The sequence below is a fragment of the Herpailurus yagouaroundi genome, unplaced genomic scaffold, assembly GCF_014898765.1.
Source record: "Herpailurus yagouaroundi ecotype Mexico unplaced genomic scaffold, PumYag 190, whole genome shotgun sequence".
In the NCBI taxonomy this organism is placed as follows: domain Eukaryota; kingdom Metazoa; phylum Chordata; class Mammalia; order Carnivora; family Felidae; genus Herpailurus; species Herpailurus yagouaroundi.
Window position 1 is genome coordinate 4,465,049 of NW_024412421.1, and position 9,133 is coordinate 4,474,181.

General features: G+C 54.3%; 1 long non-coding RNA gene across 1 annotated transcript; it reads right to left on the reverse strand.

The window, feature by feature from the left end:
• Positions 1–6,507: 6,507 nt before the first annotated feature.
• LOC121010008 (uncharacterized) lies at positions 6,508–8,600 on the reverse strand. Its single transcript, XR_005780958.1, has 3 exons — positions 8,134–8,600; positions 7,425–7,597; positions 6,508–6,753 (listed from the first exon to the last, which is right to left on the reverse strand). It is a non-coding gene; the product is annotated as an uncharacterized LOC121010008 (long non-coding RNA).
• Between the last annotated feature and the right edge of the window lie 533 nt (positions 8,601–9,133).

Sequence of the window (9,133 nt, forward strand, 5' to 3'; positions counted from 1 at the left end):
GTTCCTGGGACTGCAAATATCTCAAGTGTGGGCCTGTGTGTCGCTGGGAGCAGAGAGAAGAGGTGCTTCTGGGGCTCCCTGTCAGTCCCGAGGAGGAGGGAAGGGGAGATAGGGGCCCACATTTTGTAAAAAGAAGAATCAAGAGTCCAAGAAGCTGGCCAGGAGGCTTGGTGGTGTCGTGGCTCTGCCACCAGAAAGACCTGGGGTTGACTTCCACTCTGACCAGTCAGTAGCTCAGTGACCTCGGGCAAGTCACTTGCCCTCTCTGAGCACAGTTTCATGGAGTGGGAAATAGCAGTGATATTACCCTCAGTAGGTTTGTGGTGAGCAGAGAGCGAGACAGTGTCTATGAAAACACCCTTCGCAAACGAAACTGATAAAAATATAACCACAAGCCCATCAATTCTAAGATGGGCTTTTTTTTTTTTTTTTTTTTTTTTACATTTCATATTTCTGAAATTGGGATGAATTGCCATCCACGGGATAACATCATTTAATTGGTGGCTTTTCGTTTTTCTTGGTGGTCCACCAAATAGTTGTGTGTTGCAACCAGCGGCATCTCGTGAGTGGATCTGATGCAATCGTAGTTGAAATCCTTTCCTCCCCTGCGGCTACCCTTGCCCGTGAACGCTCAGGGAACAGAAGTGCCACCTTTTCGCGGGTGCCTCCCTGGAGCCTGGACGATGTCTGGCACAAGTCACTGCTCCATTAACGCTTTGTACTCTAACAAGGGCAGGTGGCCCGCTTAAAGGTTTGGCTGGAAGAACCTTTGACCTTGTCACCTTCCACTTAATTTGGTGGCTTGGGCATGAGGGGTGGTCACTTGTGTGTCATGTTCGTGTTGCAGCCCGGCACCCATTTCATTTCCGAGAGCTGCTGTGGTCCACTCCCATTCATTTGGATATAGTACAAGGGAACGCCTCCTCACCACCCCCTCATGCCCTTGCCCCACCATCTCACCGCTCCAGACCGATTCAGTTGGCACAGGACATCCCTCTGGTGTCAGTGATAGGTCCAGGGACAAACACAATCCAGTCAGAACCTTGGAGATACAATGAGATTTTTGCCGATGTGACAGCCTCTGTCTGTGCCCCGACCTTAGTGCTCTTGGCATTTGCTCTTTCCATGAACACTGGCTGAGAGTCCAATTGCCAGTCCTTGGGACTCTTCCGGAGGGCTCTCTCAGGCTGCTTGAGCCCTCCGTGTTCATGCAGGCGGCGGGCCAGGGTGTCAGGGAATCAGTGCCACCAAGGAGCAGCCAGGGCTGGGACCACGGTGAGGCGAGTGAGGTGCCTAGTGTGCGGGATGTGAGGAGTTCTAGACCCCATCCTGATGCAGCCCTCAACCAGGGGCTGACGGAGGCTGGTGGATGAACGACCTGATCCCCCTCCGAGTGCATGCTTGACCCTGTCTCTCACAGCTCCCCGGTGAGATCAGGCTCCGGCCGCCCACAGAGATAACTGGCTTCAGAACACATCCTTTATTGGCTTCATTCCCTTCCCTGGCTCGCTTCCCCATTCCCTACCAGTGTTTCCTGTGATCGCGTCCCAGTAAACCACTCGTCCTCAAATCTTTATCTCAGTGTTCCCTTCAGGGGAGCCCAAACCAAGACCCAAGGACCCCTCCCGCTGGCTGTGTTTAAGGGAGGGTTCAGCTCTAGGAGCTGCCAGCAGCCGTCTCGCTAGCCACGAGGGTCAAACCCTCCGAGCTGGCATGGAGGAGAGCAGGACAGAGAGACGGCAGGTAATGTGATTTTAATGAAGTTTTACGCAAAGGCTCCTACACCACAGTTTAGACACTTTATGAAACGCCCCATTAGGTCTCTCCGTGCAACGGTATTTTTTCTCCTAGAGCCACACGACAGAATTAATCTCCTTTGGGAGTCACCATTCTGGAAGTCGTTCAGGCATGGGCAGGGAATTGTAAAGAAAATGTCGAAAGCGGTGCGTGCATGTTGGTAGGGTGGGATGTGGTGTGCATGTCTGGCCTGTGTGTGTGTGTCTGTGTGTGTGTGTAGGTGTGTTTGTGCTTCTTGGCCAAACTCATCTCCTAGGCTCCAAAGTCAGGAGACGCAGTACAGCCTTGTCTCCTGGGAAATCACGTGCGCACCCAAACCCGGGCACTGGAGGTCCCCCCCCGCCCCCGTCTGTCATCTCTTTCTGTCTTTCGGGAACCTTGTGTCTCTCTCATCTCTGCTGTTCTCAGTCACTCGTCTCTTTCTCCTTCCTCAGCTCTTCGCGGCCCAATGTGATCCTCCATCCACTACACCTGACAGCCTGATCCCGAGTTCAAATTCCCCAGAGAACCTGACAGGCTCTGCGCAACTGCCAATAGGTAAACTTCCCTTACGCCTGCCCCTTGTCCAATCAGCTGTGGCCGTGGTGCTGGGGGCGGGGCCTTGGAGAGAGTGGCCAATGAAATATCCTCAATGCCTCCGCCCCTTACAGGTGCCTGCTCCTCCAGAAGCCTGAGGCTAGTGTGGGAGGGACGGTAACAATGATAATAGTAAGAGCCAATAGTGACAGAGATTTCTTGAAATCGAGCAAAGCAGACACGGGACACCTATTACCTCTGTTGTAATAAAATTTTATTAAAGTGTAACGAGTGCACACATCTTAAGGGTACAGCTCAATACGTGTATTATTACTTCTTTTAGTTCTCACAGCAACTTCCGGACACGGGTGTGGTTACTGTCCTCTCCAAGGCACTGGCCCGAAAAGAGGCTCAGGGAAGTCTATCTCCTGCCCTAATGAGTAAACCTAGGGTTCGAATCCAGGCAGTTCAACCCTTAGATCTGAGTGCATCACCGCCACTGCATACTGCTCGCGTCACAGGTCACCTTCAGGGATGGTTAGAACCTGTGATCCCGGGCAGCGACAGGGAGACCAACCAGGTGACGTTAACTTCCAAAGGGCGTAGGGTGCTAGAGAGAGGAGTTACAGCCTGGCTCTCTCCTCTTGGCCATCCTTCCCCCTGCCCCTCCTGGTCACTTGGTGCCTTCCTCTGCTTTTCCCGGGCAGCACGGACGCAGCTGGAGGCAGCCTCTGGGAACCACCACGCGGCTTTATGATGTGCAGATGGTGTTTCCGCTGAGCCCCTCGCTTTTTATGTCGGTGGCCTCTGGGAGCTGGGCCAGCCCAGATGTCCCTGATCGTGAGAAAGCCCTCCCCTGGCAAAGACTGGCACAAGATGCCAGCGACTGGGGCCTCAGGCCAGCTCTGGCTTGGATTCTCTGGTGAGGGGGCTTGGCTGGATGCTTGTGAGGCAATGATTCTGTCATTTGTGTCCTGCCCTGTGGATTAGGATGGTGCATCGGCAGAGCCAGGAATATCACTTCTGAGTCTACAAACAGATAGAGATACTGCACAGCTAGCCTTTCAAAGGGACTCTAGATTGATCTCTTTTTTCCATGTATGTTGTTTTATCTGCCTCTCAAGCTATCTATGGGCACAGACTGCCTCTCCCATCAGAGGAGGTGCCCTCCTGGGATGGGAACAACCCCTCCCTTCCACACTCCTCCATCGGTGATAGACTGGTCCAAGATCAAGAGCCATGTGTCTCCTCCATCAGACTGGGAATTCTACAATCAGAGATAAATGTGTCTCCCCCATCAAACTAAGAGCCACCAGTATCAGGGAAAATGTGACTCTGCTCTCTGTCCTCAGACTGGAAGTTCTCCAAATCGGGAAATTAGGACTCTCCCATCAGATTGGGAGTTTCCAAGGTTGAGAACGATGTCAGTCTCTTCCATCAGGCTGACAACTCCCCAGGGATGAAACGGGTGTCTTCCCCACCAGACCAGGAGCTCCCTGAGAGTGGAAGCATGGCGTGTCTTCATTTCTCTTCTCCCCGAGTGTTGGACAAGGCTCTGCCTCCAGAAGACACCTACTGCAGGAGAGAGGTCTGCTGATGATTCTGGGGTGGGGCCGGCAACTTCCAGCCTGGACCCGGCAGACCTGCCCTTGGTCCAGCCTCCTGGGAAGGGTGGAGTCAGTGTCAGCCAAAGCGGGTTCTATGACACACGGGTGAGGACGACCAACTGGGAGATTTATGGGCACCTGGAAAGTGTCTGTCTTGTGACTTGCTGTAGAACCCAGCTTCTGGCTCAGGGCTTGCTCCTCTACAGGAGCTCAGTGATGATGGCTGAATGAACGAGTGAATGAGTGGGTGAATGAATGAATGAGTGAATGAGAAGGTGAATGAAGACCTGGTTCCTGCCCTTGAGAAGGTCACTTTCTACAAAGGAAGGAATGGAGCTCACTGGTTTTGAGTGCCTCTCTGTGTTGGACAGAATTTTCAACTCTTTCACATATATTGCTTTCTTTAACCCTCAACACAACCCTAGAGGATAAGTTCTGTGTTCTCCACTTTAAGAATGCGGAAACTGGGGCTCAGAGGGGAAAATGGACCTCTTCAAGGTCCCACAGCTGGTGAATAAGACAGCTGGGATTTGAACCGAGATCCTTTGATTTCCAGATGTGTGACTGCTTCCTGAAAAAACTATTGCCATTTAATTTCAGAGTTACCCAAGACAGATGTGGATGAAGCAGCATATGAGCCGAGGGAGAGGGAAGCTCAGAAGGGCTTCAAGGCAGGAGTGACATTGGGGATGGGTTTTGAAGCATGAGTAGGAGTTCACCAGCTGCTGGGGAGGCATGATTAGAAAAGGAGGGACTACTCTGGAAGACTCCCTTTAGGGTTTGGTGGGCAGGATGCCCCCTCCCACATGTGCTCATTTGTGGCCCTACCTCTCCAGGAGCTGGGCTTCCTCTCTCTCTCTTTGGAAGGACATACAGATGAAGCCTAATCTCATGTTGGCACGTCACTGCCAAGGTGCCAGGAAGTCTCTGCTGTGGACCTCCCACCCTGGCGCCAGCTGTGCTCTTCACAGGAAGGAAGGGTGGTTGGGGCCAGCTGTGATGGAAAGGAAACTGAGACGTTTCCTCTTTGGACTCTCTGAAAGGGGCAGGGCAGCGGAGAAAGAGCTGGGGCCCCAGTCCTGCATCTGGCTAGAGGGAAGGGGCACAGGAATATGGGGATAGATGAATTGTCCCCCAGGCCTGTGATCAGTGGCCACCTCTCTCTGGTTTAGCAAGCAGATGCTGATCTATCCCGTGCCCTGTGAATGTGAACATCCCTTAGATATCTTTTCTGGGTCTGGTGTTTGAGGACACGCAGGTGTTACATTCTCCCCGGTGCGAGTGCAGAGTAGATTTTCAATAGATACTTGGTTGCTGATCCATGGTCAGACTTTGGGAGCTCATCATTTGGTTGAAACTGGATAGAATGAAGTTTAGCTCTTGGTTGAGCTCACTGTGGTCCGATGTGCATCACAGATTCAGGGCGGTCAGAAAGAAGGAGCAGACCCTCTCAACTTGTGGCTTTTAAGTTGTATGTGTGTTTTAATCAGCGGAACCTTAAAAAAAATAAATCCTGGAGATTTTATTGAAGCTCAGTGTGCATAACAGATGAACGTTCTATTTGGAGGACCCCAGAGTAGTACCTGCTCAGCTCCCTCTTGACCTCCCCTTGGCCCCCTCAGGAATGTTCATGGAACCCCAGTTCTCCCTAGCACCTGAATATCTCTGGTGTATTCCAACTCCTGAACACGAAGACAACCGAGGCACTGAGAGGGGAGCGGGTTGCGTGAGGTCACATCAGTAGTAGGTGTGTGTGTGGGTGTCCCCCAGACTCCTGCACTGAAGCTCAGTCTGTGGGGGCATCTGTTCATGTGTAGTGCTGGCCCTGGCATCATCTCCTCCAGGCTCCCATCCAGGCCAGAGGAGCGTCCATGACCCAAGGCTTTGGCTCTGGACACTGCTCCCCAATTGGATGGGAGAGACTCTGTCCATGAGTGTCCACTAGGTCTCTTTTGCAGGAGGGCAAACTGAGGTCCAGCAAGGGCCAGGCTCCAGGTTACTTGGGGGTCAGGAGGGTGTTAATGAAGGACTGGCTCAGGGCTGCTTTTTGGTTCTTTCCCTCCAGGATCTTTGCTCGTCCCAGCATCGCTCAGAAGGGAGATCCTCCCGCGGGCCCCGGCAGACAGCCATCTGCCCCAGGCCTTGCCCAGCCGGAAGCCGTGAGAAGCAGGTTCCGATATGGAAGCTGCCAGGGCGTTACTAACGGGCTGTCGGTTGCAGTTAGGGCAGCGGCCTTTCATCTCCCTGCCGCTCCCCTCCTGCTCAGGACAGCCTCACATCAGCTTCTCGCTCTGACTCCGTCTGGCCGGTGTCAGGCACCCCTCCTGAGATGGGACACGAGGCGGGGGCCAGGTTGGCAGTTCTCACTGTAAACCACGGCCAGGGCCCGGCTCCGGCTCCAACTGTTGAGTTTCCCGGGGGCCCACCTCCAGGAGCCTTCGGTCCATCCCTCAGCCCCACCAGGAGCTGCCGGGTCCCTCTCTGAGCCTCGGCCTGTCCAGTCCAGTGAGGCCTGCCCGAGATTACCTAGGTGTTCTGGTGACTTCTGAGGGCCTTGCATGAAAGATAACGCCCAAATCAACAAATCTGCCATTGTGGCTTTGAAGAGCCAGTCTCAATCACTTTATTTTGTCTTTATGTCAGGTTTGCCAGATGGCTTGGGTCTTTCTGAGGCCCTGTACCGAGGGGGCGCAGAGAGAACTGGTACAGCTTCAAAGCTCCTTTTTAATCTTTAGCAACATCACAGCGGCTGGGAAACTGCCTGGGTTCCCATAAGTCTCTCCCACAAAAGAGGCGCGGCCGAGGCTCTAATGAAAGCCAGATAAAGGGATGGCTGGAATCAGAAACAGAGGGAAAAGAGCAATCGCGAGTCTTTCTTGTAGCTGTTTCAAAAGAAATTCTAAGACAAATTATGGCTTTGGGTGTTTTTCTAAAAGGACTGACAGAGAGAGGAGCCGGGGGAGGATGCTTTGACCCCTCAGCACCCTTCCCCTTGCATAAAAGGCACAGGAGACTGAACAAAAGGCCGAAATACAACAATAAACTTTCGGCGTGCGCGCGTGGGGATGAAAGCCTCGCTGGCATAATTATGGGCGAGGGTGCGCCGGAGCGGGCGGGTGGCTTTACCTTGCCGCCAGCGCTATTAATGATGAGGCTCCCTCCTTTTTCTTCTCTGGAAGGGGCGCCTTTGGTTTTCGGGGACGGGCGGGGGGGGGGGGGCTGTTGCGCAGCGCCACGCGGCTGACACCAGGCGCAGGCTGCGGTTACGGGACGCGCCTTGCTCCCAGCGCCCTCCTCGGGGCATCCGTGAGAAGGAGGCCAGTGTGCCCACGGGTCATCCTCCCTCCCCACCCGGCCCCCCTGCCTTCATGGCTGTCTCTTGGCATCTGGGCAGGGGTTTCTGACCTGCCATTCTAGGCCTCCACTTACTACTCTCTTTTGTAAATCAGCCCTATTCTAGGGAGTCAGGGGTGCGGAAGCCTATGCTGTGGCCGCATTACGCACTGTCTTAAACGCGGGCCGTCAGGCGAAAGGCCAGGCCGGGCTGGTGCCGCTGTGTTCTCCAGTAGGGGGGAATCAGCCGCTCTCACTTTCCGTCTCACGTCGGGTCCTCTTATTTCTGTGGATGGCGGTCAGCTCCTTGCAAGGCCCGGAGGGCATGGGCCAGCTACGGTTTGCTAGAAGGAGGTGGGACATTGGACAGGATAGGGGGCTTTCCAGGAGACGGGTAGGGTGGACAGCTGGGGGAGGCTGACCAGCATCCTTCTGAGAGCACCAGTGGCTTTGAAGGCTGGTGAGGGCCAACAGAGTCCCAGGACCGCAGAGCGCCAGCCCCCAAAGGGCCGCTCACTCTGGAGAGGGCAGACTGAGGTCTTCGGAAGGGAAGAGGTTAACCAAGGTCACACAGCTGGTTGGGGACAAAGCCAGACCTCAAGTTCCTGTTCCACAGGAGGTATCAGATATTCTGAGAGAATGGGGGTTTTGTGTGATGTGGAGTGGGAAGAGAATTCAGATCCCTGGGGAGACATGGGCAGGGTCTGGCATGTGTCCCTCTGCCTTCTCCTTTTGCCACTTTGCAGGGCTCAGTGGCCATGGGCTTTGGTCTCTGGAGCCCTGTCAGGAAGGTGTTTCTGGGGCCCTCTAAGCATCGGGCCTGTTGCCCAAAGTGGGGTTGAGTGAGGGGTATCTCCCATGGGCACCTGTCTTCACTCACTTCCCCTCCGGAGGTGCTCGTTCTGCATCAGGGACTCGAGGAGAATTGAAACTGAGACGTGTAGCTGCAGAACTCTCACCTGCTTCATTTACAAGGTCTTCCCTCTCCCCTTCTTGCTTTCAGCCCCGAGACAAGAGAGAGATGTGTTGCCTTAAGAAGGGCGAGGGAGGACGCAGCCCCATCTCTGTCTCCTACATTCTGCCTTTGATCTCTTCCTGTGTGTCTTCTCCTCTGTCTGTCTCCTTCTGTCTGTCTCCTCCCCATTCCTGTCCAGTGCTGTCCTGGCCTGGGGCTCTGGTTTCTGTTCTTGTCACTGGGGCCTCCATGGCCTCCTGTCTCCTGCCCCCTGCTGCACCTGTCGCTGAGGGAGGAGCTCAGGGCGTCCAGGGGTGGAGAACCCCAGCTGACTGAGGAGTCCAGACTAGCTGGAGCGGGAGGGGCTGGCAAGCTGGTGAGGGCTGGGGTGTCGTATCACGCCTCCTCTCTTGGGGCAGAGCCAGACAGATACCGCCAGCCAGGCTCCTGGGCTATTCTGATGAAGAAAAATCTGGGCAGGTTGGAGGTTATGACCGTGTGGGGGCAGGTTTCTCTGGCTCTCCAGAATGTACTCCTGTACATGTGTGTACTCTCTAGCTCTCCTGTGTGTGGGCACACTGGCCACCACCAAGGTCCCCTTGTCCAAAGTATCCTTCAGTGGGGAGGGCATAGGTTCTGGGACCACACCCCTGGGCCCCAACTTCTTAGCTGGAGGGCCTTAGGCAAGTGGCTTACCTTTGGGGGCCTCACTTTTCTCACCTAATAATTGTCCTCAGCTCTTAGGGTTGTCATGAGAAATAAGTGAGTTAACACGTGGAAGTGCTTAGAATAGTGCCCGGCACACTGGTACTGGCCAAACGTGAGCTGGTGTTCTCCCCATTCACGGCTCTTCAGCCATCACTAGTTGTGGGTAACAGCTAAGTGGGATGTGAACCAGTCCTCATGCTTGGGTGTTGCGGGGGTT